At 39.6% G+C, this 11,889-nt stretch overlaps 1 long non-coding RNA gene and 1 other non-coding gene across 2 annotated transcripts; one reads left to right on the forward strand and one right to left on the reverse strand.

The window, feature by feature from the left end:
* Positions 1 to 507: 507 nt before the first annotated feature.
* Positions 508 to 614, reverse strand: LOC130721738 (small nucleolar RNA R71). The gene has a single exon (XR_009013657.1). It is a non-coding gene; the product is annotated as a small nucleolar RNA R71 (small nucleolar RNA).
* Positions 615 to 8,453: 7,839 nt separating this feature from the next.
* LOC130718795 (uncharacterized) lies at positions 8,454 to 10,783 on the forward strand. Its single transcript, XR_009012795.1, has 2 exons — positions 8,454 to 9,063; positions 10,542 to 10,783. It is a non-coding gene; the product is annotated as an uncharacterized LOC130718795 (long non-coding RNA).
* The last annotated feature ends 1,106 nt before the right edge of the window (positions 10,784 to 11,889 follow it).

The raw sequence follows: 11,889 nt of genomic DNA on the forward strand, positions 1-11,889 counted from the left end.
TAAACAGTTTGTTTAGTTCCTTTAGGAGATCAAGGTTGATCGGATCCTAGAGAAGACTAAGAGAGTGAATCTTAGTGTGAGCTAAGTCAGTGTAATTGTTAGTCACTTGTAGGTTTCAAGTGCAGTTGTAACTCTTACCTGATTAGTGGATTGCCTTCATTCTAAGAAGGAAGAAATCACCTTAACGGGTGGACTGGAGTAGCTTGAGTGATTTATCAAGTGAACCAGGATAAAATCCTTGTGTGCTTTTCTATCTCTTATCTTTAGCACTTAAGTTCTTAAAAGATTTGTCAAAATCTTTAAGGTGGAAGTTTTATACTGAAAACGTTATTCAAACCCCCCCTTTCTACCGTTTTTCATACCTTCATTCGGTTGAGCTTGTTTCCATTTTCTTTGAAGGACACCGCTGAGGAATGGCTGAATTCTCAACCTCAAGGGAGCATCACTACTTGGGAAGACTTAGCGGAAAAGTTCACAACAAGGTTCTTCCCAAGAGCCCTTTTGAGGAAATTGAAAAAAGACATCATGAATTTTGTGCAACCCACTGAAGAAAATCTCTATGAAGCTTGGGAGCGCTTCAAGAAGCTCTTGAGGAAATGTCCTCAACACAATCTCACCCAAGCTGAATTGGTTGCAACATTTTATGATGGTCTACAATACTCTTGGAGGTTTGGCCTAGATGCGGCTTCAAATGGCGAGTTCGATGCTCTTCCCCCACAAGCGGGGTATGACTTAATAGAAAAGATGGCAGCGAAAGCCATGAACTCTGAAAATGATCGCCAAACCCGAAGGAGTAAGCTTGAAGTGGAAGCTTACGACAAGCTCTTGGCCTCCAACAAGTAACTCTCCGAACGAATTGCGGAGATTCAAAATCACATAAAGGCGACCAATTTGGTCGGTGCTACAGCAGCCAAAGTGGAGTGTGTGGCTATTGGAGGGCCCAATGTTAGTGAATTTTGCACCATTACTAGTCAGGGTTTCCGAGGTCAAAGCTCTGGACTTTCTCAACAAGTCCAAGAGCAAGTTGGTGAAAATGATGGTGGCAAGAAGAGCTTAGAGGAGCTATTGGAGAGTTGCATCAACCGCATGAACAACAACCAAAAGAACCAAGAGGCGGCTGTCAAGAACTTGGAGAACCAACTTGGCCAGCTAGCCAAGCAAATTGCCGAAAGGCCTCAAGGTAAATTTCCTTCCGATACTATCCCCAATCCCGAACAAGAAAATTCTGCTATTGTTACCACTAGGAGTGGGAGAGTGTTACATGAGTTAAAAAAGCAAATTGAGGGAAAAAGTGAGAAAATAGTTGAGGAGGAAGTGAGTGTTCCTATAAAAACTAGAGTGATGAATGATCCTATTCCTGAACTTGGCAAAGTTCCATTTCCTAAAGCATTGGTTAAAAAGAATTTGGATAAAAAGTTTTCAAAATTTATGGATGTTTTTAAGAAACTCCATATTGATATCCCTTTTTCCGATGCTTTGGAGCAAATGCCTATCTATGCTATGTTCATGAAGGACATTTTAAGTAAGAGAAGGAAGTTGAGTGAGGTTGATGAAACTATCATGATGACCGAGGAGTGTAGTGCCATTTTGCAAAGAAAAATGCCTAAGAAGAGAAGGGATCCTGGGAGTTTTACTATCCCAGTGGAGATCGAGGGGTTGACTGTTGTTGAAGCCTTGTGTGATTTGGGAGCGAGCATCAACTTGATGCCGCTTAGCATGTTTAGAAGGCTGAACTTAGGAGAGGTCACCCCGACCATGCTCTCCTTACAAATGGCGGACCGATCCCTAAAAACACCTTATGGGATCATTGAAGATTTGATGGTTAAGGTTGATAAGTACGTGTTCCCAGTTGATTTTGTGGTGCTGGACATGGAGGAGGATGCGAAGATTCCTCTCATTCTTGGCCGACCCTTCTTAGCCACTGGCAGGGCTAAGATCGATGTTGATAAGGGTCAGCTCATTCTTAGAGTAGGTGAGGACAAGGTAAGATTTTCGGTTTTCAATCCTAATTTGCAAACTAACCTTAATGATGGTTTTGTTTGTGATATGATCAAAAGCTTGTCCAGGTCTTCAAAGGAGACCCCCAAGTTAAGTGAAAAAGATGTTGAGCTTAATCAAGCTCTCATCAAGCTTGTTAGTGAAAACAAGTATGGGGGGTCTCAAGAGGAGAATTTCCAAGACCACATGGCCCGATTCACTCAAGCTAGTCACCTTGTAAATATGGAAGGTGTGACTAGTGATGAGTTCATGATTAAGCTCTTCCCTCACTCCTTGAAGGTGGGAGCAAGGATTTGGTACGATAGTTTAGACGATACCCTCTCTTGGGAGGAGTTGTTCCAAAAGTTTTGTGCAAGGTTCCTACCTTGCACATGTGGAAGGAAGATTGATGGTAAGGAATTTCCTTCCTAACACCAAAGGAAGGAGATTCCACCTAGGACTATAACTTAGGGCTGCTTGGGAGACAACCCAAGTCTTGTTTTACTTTGCTTGTTTGTTTGTTGCATTTTGCAGGGAATGAGAGCCTGAATTATGGAGTAGGAGGTGTGTCTAAGGCCTCCATGGTAACTTGTAAAGGAGGTCGACTCTTTCCCTTGGTTTAGCTCATGAATTTTTTGCATATTTTTCCTTTGTAGTCTTCATTTTCTATTTGGTCATGCATTGTTTAGTTAGAGTCGTTTTTTGGGTCGTTACTTCCCTATACACACATGTTTTTGCCCGTAGTTATGCTCTCTATCATGTTGCTAGTTTTGAAAATGTTTTTGTGAATACTTGTGTTGTCTTTTGGGGATGAGTGATTGCATGCTTTGGGGAAGAGAGGAGGAGACTTCGGTCTTTCGAGTGTTTCTTAAGGATAGAGTTGGTGTGAGTCCTTAAGGGTCCATTTTTGACCCTTCACCATAAAATTTTCCTGGAGGATCCTGACTCACTCGTACTTCTTGGTTCTGTATTGATTTCACACTTTGCATGCTTTGTGATACTTGCACAATTCTTGAGACTTGTAGGTTTTTGAGCTTCAGAGTTTGTTGGCTTGAACATTTGTCCCTAGTTGTCCCTTTTGAGCCTATTGAAGATTTCTTTGTTAGCTAAATGATTAGGGATGGATGATAGGTTGGATTTTGGGGAGTGTTGGTCCTTGCATTGTGTTGGAGCTAGTAATTAAAGTTGGAAATTGTCTCTTGCCCCATGTGAAAAAAGAAGAAAAAGAAAAAGAAAAAAAGACTCCTAATCAAGTTGGAGTTGCAAAAAGGAAGAAATAGAAGAAAAGAAAGTTGAAAAAGAGGGGTCAAGAGACTTGTGCAAAAAAATGTTTGTTGTTGAAAGCTCCGGGGGGGGTACTAATAGGACCACACTCAATATGTTTTGAAGCCTAGTCTTCCTTAGGGGCCAACCACCTTGTACTTCACCAAGCCACACATTTCACCCTTTGTGAAGTCTCTTTGAATTTGTGCATGTTTGATCTTTGTTGCTTTTGAGTGAATGAAATCCAGAACCTATGCACTGCTTGTGTGCTCAGTGCACTAAATGTATGTCTCATCCTAGGAATTTTAGATCTATATGTTTCTCATAATGGACTCTACACTCTTCTTTGTCTGAAAGTGGCATGAAGTGGATTGTTGTGTCTTTCTTTTGGAACCAGCTGTAGTTTCAATATCCCCCGGTTTTTGTGATAAGTATTTTGTTGAGAGCACTTGTTTTGGGAGCATTTCTTGCGCTTGAGGGCAAGCGAGTTGTTCTTTACGCTCGAGGGCGAGCTGTCGTTAAGTATAGTGGTGTGATGACCCTAGTTTAGTAGTGTTTTTAGGGTCATTTCATTGTGGGTTTTGAGTCTTTTTGTTGAGTCTCATGTAGTGTTTCATGCATTCTCATGCATTTTTTTCTTTATTAGTCCTTTTGCATTGCTTTGGTAATTTCATAGTTTTATAAGGTCTTTAATGGTATTTTAGTAGAGTTTAGGGGTTTAGTTTAATTCCTAGTTCATTTTATACTTTTGTGAAATTTAACCTTTGAGTTTCTTGGTTTTGTTCCTAGTCTTTCTATGCAAGCAATCAGGTTGTAACAGCTGAAGGAAGAAGGCCAAGGGGTTTAAAGGCTTGATGGAGGCAGTTAAAGTTGAAGTTTAAGAGGTTTTCAGGCGAGCTGGGGCGCTCATGCGCCCCACATGGGCGCCTGAGCGCCAGGGAGGCAGAAGCAAAAAAGCTGAAAAATTAGGCCTGGCGCTTGAACGCCCGGCACTGGCGCTTGAGCGCCCGGCACACAGAAAACTCGCCCATTTTGCCTATAAATAGGATTTTTGTCATTTCTCTTGGGACTTTTTGTCATTTTCTCATATTTCAATAAGTTAGAAGAGAGGGTTTGGGTTCTAGAACTTGAGGAGCTTCCTCCAAGTCCTATGATCCAGGTTTTGTCTTTCTTTTCTTGTATGGATTTCGTAGCCATGTTTGGCTAAATCCCTTTTGCTTTGGGTTCTTTGTAAGACTTATGATGTTTTAATCTTAATTCCTATTTCTATTCATGAATCCTCTGAGTAAACCCTTGAATCCCATATCCATGCTTTATGTTTCAAGTTAGAACATGTGCTAGCTTTATACTTTTCTATAATAGAACGGAAGTTTGTTATAGATTAGGGACTTGTTGTGGGGTTACCTCTTCTATGCTTGCTACTAGGAATAGAGGAAGGGTTGGGGTTTGTTGGCCTGAATTGCATGCTTAATGCCTTTAGCAAATGTTTAGGTTATCAAGGAATTGTGCTTATCTTTTGGCTTGAGAGGATTGTCTATGCGAGGCATCGATAGATGATTGATTAGGCTAGAACATCAAGGAGAGACTCGGAGTTTTGTGGATAGAATAGGTTGATTAGAACTGAATTAGTCAAGCAAGAACCCAAGGCATTCTCACCATAGATTATCACACACTTGTCTTTGTTAGCTTTCTAATTAAGTATCACAACAATCAATCAACCTTTAAAACTGAATTTTACTCGCTTTCCTACCGTGAACTCGAGGCTTAAACTGAATTGCCACACCAATTCCCCGTGGTTCGATAAATTAAAACCGGGTGAATTCCGTACACTTGCGGATTGACCAACACGCATCTATGGTCATAAAAGTGGCACTCTTAAATTCTCCAAAGAAACAACAATCACACTAATCAGCGTATACATCAAAAACTGGGTTATACTCCCCCTTTTTGTCATAAGCAAAAAGCTTGGGGTGTGAAAAACTTAGCTTGAAGTACAAGGTACGCCCCCTTAAAGAAGGACTAAGTTCAAAAAGATGGAGAAATAATTAATGATGAAAAAGTGATTAGCGAAATTAAAGAAAGGAAGTAATGCATATGTTGAACGTTTACCACCGGCCACGGGAGTAAAGAGAAGCTTCAGTTACCAAAGACTTATCCTCGAGAAACTGCAAGAGCAATAACTTCCGGAGAGAGAAGGATGCTTATATAAAGCGATTAGGAACGCAGTAAGCTTCACAACAAGATTACTTTCGAATCACAAATGGCATCATACATCGTTGCGTTGGAAGAGCTCAGAAAGAAGGCCTTTGATGAAGATTTGTTCATCAATGTTAGGCACCCTGAGGGTTCGAGAACCATACATGAGCTGACTACAACGCTTTTGGAAAAGGAACTTAGTCCAGAATTGGAGAAAGATCTGAAGGAGTTCCTCTGCTTCGTGGAGGAGATTCAGGAGCTGTGCAAGCTGGAAGAAAAAGAAGCAGTGGAGAAGGATCTGGAGACGATGGAAGAGGGTCTGGAGAGGGATGAGCTGAGCAAAAGGCTCGGCAACATAGAGTACACACTCGATCGTCTGGAGAAAGAGAGAGTTGAGCAGTGTTGGTAAATCCGCAAGAGTACGGAATCCACCCGGTTTTAAATATCGAACCACAGGGATTGTGAATGAAAAGATTCGGTTCAAGCTTTGAGTTTGAAGGTTTGTATTATTGAAATGATGAAATGTCGAAGTAGTAAAAAGGGAAAATAAACATAAACTCAGAAATGAAACAGAAAATGAAAAGAAAGAGTGATTTACTTTGGGTTCTTGCTCAACTAATCAATTCAAGCACATCATTCTAAGCACATGTTCTCATGAATCTCTCCTTGATGATATAGCCTAGTTACTCACTTATTGATTCCTCACATAAGCAATTCTCTCATACTAAAAGCTAAGCCCAATTCCTTGTGTACTTAGTCATTTATATGAGGTTTTAGATCATGCAAATTCAGGCCATCAAACCCCAACCCTTCCTCTATTCCTAGTAGCAAGCATAGAAGGGGTAATCCCAAATCGGTTCCCTAATCTATAACAAACTTCCGTTCTGATTATAGAATAGTATAAAGCTAGCACATGTTCTAACTTGAAACATAAAGCATGGATATGGGATTCAAGGAAAGAAGAAGAACATGTGGGAAAGAACTTAAGATTATAACTTAAAAGGAAAAGTCTTACAAGAAATCCAAAGTAAAAGAAGAGAGATTAGCCAAGCATGGCAAGAGCCATGCTTGGCTAAGAACCTTGAACACAAGCTTGGAAGCCTTCTCTCCCTCTCCTAGATGATCCTCTACCTCTGAATTTTACAAAGTATCCAAAATTGCAAAAGAAAATGACTAAAATCCTATTTATAGGCAAAAATAAACGAGGCTGAGCTGTTCTGGGCGCTCAGGCGCGAATTCAGAGCGCCTGAAAAGGACATTTTGGCTTCTGAAACTCCTCTTTTCAATCCTCTTTAAGTTCTTCATCAATTCCATGCTTCTTGGCCTTCTTTCTCCTTCAGTTTCTGCTCTCCAAACCTAACCAACAAGTCAAGGAAGATTCTAGAAGCTCCAAGAGCTCATTAGCACAAGAGGTCCTTCATAAAACAAAAGAAAATCATGCAAGTCCTAAACTTAACTTAAAATGCAAGAAAACTCACATAAAACTACAAAATTACCAAAACAAAACAAAGACTCAAGAAAAGAATAAAAATGCATGAGAATGCATGAAACACTACATGAGACACAAGAAAAAAACTCAAAACCTACAAGGAAAAACCCTAAAAACATCATATAAACCCGGGTCATCACACCACTATACTCAACGACAGCTCGCCCTCGAGCGTCACTAAGATTAGCTTGCCCTCAAGCGCAAAGAATTGCTCCCAACACACATGCCAAAAGAGGGATACTGTTTTAGAAAACCGGGGGATCAAGTGAATGTAGTTAGTTTCAAGAGAAAAATTCAACAATCAACTTCATGCTACTCTTAGATAAAGAAGAATTAGAGTCCAATATGAGAAGCATTTAGAGCTAACATCCTAGCATGAGACAATTGTTTAGTGCACTGAGCACAAAAGCAAGTTCATAGGTTCTGAGAATCATTCACTCAAGAGCAACTAAAGTTGACAATGCATTATTCAATGAGACTTCAAAAGGGTTGTAACGTTGGCTAGGTAAAGCACAAGGTAGGTGGTCCCTAAGGAAGACTAAGGCTGCACAAAATTTGAGTGTGGTCCAATTTGGAATTCCGGAGCTTTCAAGTTATTGATACTTAGCACTCAAGTCTCTTAACCCCCTTTTGTTTTAGAATTTTTTTTTCTTTTTTTTTGGGAACTCCACCCATTCCATGGAGTTCATTTTTTCTTTTGACTTTTTTGGAACTCCATCCGGCCATGGAGTTCATCTTTTGAATTTTTTGAATTTTTTCTTTGGGGCAAGAGACAATTACATTTTCTATAAACTAGCTCCATTGAGAGTTAAGAACCACAACTCCCCATTTTTCCAACCAAACAACCAGCCCAAATAACAAAGGTAACAAAGAATTCTCCATAAGGCTCAAAAGGGTCAACTAGGGACAAAGATGTTATAAAACAATTTCTGAAGTACAAGAAAACCTACCAGTCTCAAGAATGCAAGTCTCCTAAAGCTACACTCAAGGAGGCATAAAATGAAACACAGAACCAAGAAGTGCAAGTGAGTCAGGATCCTCCAGGGAAATTATATAGTGAAGGGTCAAAGATGGACCCTTGTGGACTCACATCAACTATATCCTCAAGACAACACTTAGAAGACAAAAGTCTCGTCCTCTCTTTCCCACACATACAATCACTCCCCAAAAGAAAGCACAAAGTATCCACATAAAAACATTTTCAAAACCAGCATCATGTAAGTGAGCAAGACTTGGGAACATGTCATTTGAGTATAAGAAAGTAATGACCAAGGTTTAAAAGACTCTATGCATGATCAATAAAGATAAACAAAAACAAAAATCTACAAAAGAAAAATATGCAAAAATGCATGAACTAAACTCAGAGTAAGACAAGAACCTTGTAAGGCCCTAAGTTCAATTTGGAACAATTTTATGGAAGTTTGAATAAAATTGAAGTTTTTGGCTATGTTTGATAACTGGCAGTTTAGAACTGTCAACTTGTGTGAATTTTTAGAGGGTCTTAAAGACTTCATTTGGGAAAACTTCCTTCATGAGAGTTGTAGCCCTTCAAGTCTAGAAAATTCTCCAAGTGGTTTCGTGTCGATCCGATATCTGTAGCTCCAGATATCCCCGTTTTAGTGAACGTAGTTCCGGCTGTACAGTGCCAGCGGGATTATTACATTGTTTTTCTTCTAAGTCCGAATTTAATTATGAATTTACCTTTGAGGGCTTAGGTTTTAGTAAGTTTCAGGTCTGATTAGGTAATTAGACTGGTGGGTTAAGGTTGGACTTGGGTCGGGCTTGTGGAAAACAAAACCCTAGCCCACTTGTGGGTTGCATGGGATTTTAGCCAAGGGGGGAAACCCTATTCTTCCACAATCAGAAAACAGAGATACACTACAGCACCTTCACGTGAAAAACAAAGAGAGAACGTGTGAGAGAAGAGAAGGGAGCCGCCGCCCAAGCCACCACCATTGTCGCCGGTCACGCGCGCGAGCAAGGGAGAGAGCGCGAATAGAGAGGGTTTCGCGAAGGAGAAGGAAGGTGAAGGAGACTTGGACAGCAAGAGATTGTTCTTCCAAACTTCATTCTCTTCTTCTTTTCAGACCAAGAACCCAAGGAAAGGGCTGGTCCTAGGATTGGGTAGATTGCCTAGGGTATTTGCCATGTTTTACTATGAGAAAAGTCATGAACATGATTGCTTTCGCAAGACTTTTGTGTTCATGATGCTTGCTGTTTTTTTTCTGCCTTGAGATCTTGATGTTTTGCTTCTGATTTGAGATGAAATGTTGATGCCATGATTCTCCATTATTCATCACTACAACTACCGTTTCTTCTATGACTTTGCTTGATTAAAATGATTGAAGATTTATATGCTTAGATCTGCCTTTTGTGCTAGAATTGATGGTTATCTTGGTTCTGGAAATTTAAGCATGATATATGATATATGATATGTGGTTCTTGCTGCTGGAATATGGTTTAAAACTCTGGGACTTGAATGGTTGAAAAATTAATTTGAAGGCAAAAGTATCTCTGCCAGTTTCCTGTACTGGACAGCGAGCTTTGGAGCTTAATTACACCTAATTCGGGGTCTCAAATGAAAAAGGGATAAACTGGAAAATTGTAGATTTTCGAATTGGCTTTTTATGCATATAAATAACATAATTTTTGGTCTAGTAATGAGGTCTGGAGGTCGATCTTAGTGACTGTTGCACCTGCTGTTCTTCCTGTACCGGACAGCAAGCTTTAAGGCCTAATATCACCTAATTCTGGATCTCAAATGGAAAAGTGATAAACTATAAAAGTGTAGAGTTTCGAATTATCTTTCCAGTCATGTATCATGTGAATTTTGTGGCTAAGTATTGCGGTCTGTAGACCAGTTTTAGTACACGCTGCACCTGTTGTCCAAAAACACTAAATTTGAGAAATTGTTGGAAATGTTAGTAACATGTGATTAGGGACCTTTGTGAGATTTTTATATGATGATATCTGTAAACTGAGCCTCTGGAATTTGTAAATAATTTGTGAATTTGGGAGGCCCTGATTATTTCTATGCTTGGCATGAAGTTTAGTTGTGATTTGTTTAGGAGGTCGCTCACCCAGCTGTAATTCCTCCTAGTGTGACTGTTATTTCTTGACGTTGTAATCTGATACGATATTAACTCATAAGACTCTAGGATTGACATTAGAGCCTTAAACACCAAGAGAATGAATTTATAACTCGCTTGCAAGTAAATGTGAATAATTTGGACATAGGTCTGGTTAGGACTATGGACCATGAGAACAATGGTTCCGTTAGAGACAAAACGGATAACTTGCACGCGAGGGTGAATGCGGTTTGAACCGTGATGTTATGACTTGTGGGTGTCTGACCCATGGTGTGCTGTGGTCGTTCCAAGGAACGCCATGATGTTGTGAGCTTTGCTCATGGTGTTGTTCGTCTGCTGGACGAATGGTGTTGGATCCAAGGTGAAAGGTGGTTGTGTAAAGTGAGATTCCGTTAGTAACTGACTCTTTCCCATAAAAGACATATAATGTACTTATATTATATATGTTGTTGTTGATTTTGTCATTATCATTCTTTTTGTTGGACCTGACCCTGCTTGTTTGCTATGTGTTTATTTGGGGGGGGTAGATGGTCGTGAAGATAATGGCGATGACTCATTCTTGGGAGTTGATGCTACGTGACGTGCCAATACCGGAGGACGACTACACTTCAGAGGAAGAGGAAGAGGCTAAGGAATAGGGTTTTGGTTGAGAGTCTTTTGTTTTCTGTTGGGGTTGAGAGTTTCCGAAGTGTTGGTATCGAACAATTTTATTGCTTAAATTCGAATGAACAAGTTTTGATGTAATCTTTATTTTCATTCAGGCCTTTGATTCGTACTCTTTACAGTTGGTTATTTAAAAAGTTTTACGATGTTGGTTACTTCCGCGTGTTTTTGGAAAGGTTATGTTTCAAGAGTTTTCGTAAAATGAAAGGTTTGTCATTAATTGAAGATTAATAAGTGAATCGACGAAAACTCTTTACGAAAATGGGTTAATTAGTTACTGAGTAACACTCGAGAAATCGGGGCGTTACAAACCTCATTTCAAGTGATTGAGTGCGTCCAAGTGTTCTCCAATGGCTTTTATTTCCTGAAAAACAAAACAGAAGACAAAACGTAAAACAGAAAAAAAAACATGGGTTGTCTCCCATTCAGCCCTAAGTTTAAGTCTTAGGTAGACTAAACTTCAAACTCGTAACTCAAACCAAAAATCACAAACAATCCCCGGCAACGGCGCCAAAAACTTGTTGGTAAATCCGCAAGAGTACGGAATCCACCGGTTTTAAATATCGAACCACAGGGATTGTGAGTAAAAAAAGATTCGGTTCAAGCTTTGAGTTTGAAGGTTTGTATTATTGAAATGATGAAATGTCGAAGTAGTAAAAAGGGAAAATAAACATAAACTCAGAAATGAAACAGAAAATGAAAAGAAAGAGTGATTTACTTTGGGTTCTTGCTCAACTAATCAATTCAAGCACATCATTCTAAGCACATGTTCTCATGAATCTCTCCTTGATGATATAGCCTAGTTACTCACTTATTGATTCCTCACATAAGCAATTCTCTCATACTAAAAGCTAAGCCCAATTCCTTGTGTACTTAGTCATTTATATGAGGTTTTAGATCATGCAAATTCAGGCCATCAAACCCCAACCCTTCCTCTATTCCTAGTAGCAAGCATAGAAGGGGTAATCCCAAATCGGTTCCCTAATCTATAACAAACTTCCGTTCTGATTATAGAATAGTATAAAGCTAGCACATGTTCTAACTTGAAACATAAAGCATGGATATGGGATTCAAGGAAAGAAGAAGAACATGTGGGAAAGAACTTAAGATTATAACTTAAAAGGAAAAGTCTTACAAGAAATCCAAAGTAAAAGAAGAGAGATTAGCCAAGCATGGCAAGAGCCATGCTTGGCTAAGAACCTTGAACACAAG

This window comes from Lotus japonicus, chromosome 5, assembly GCF_012489685.1.
Source record: "Lotus japonicus ecotype B-129 chromosome 5, LjGifu_v1.2".
In the NCBI taxonomy this organism is placed as follows: Eukaryota; Viridiplantae; Streptophyta; class Magnoliopsida; order Fabales; family Fabaceae; genus Lotus; species Lotus japonicus.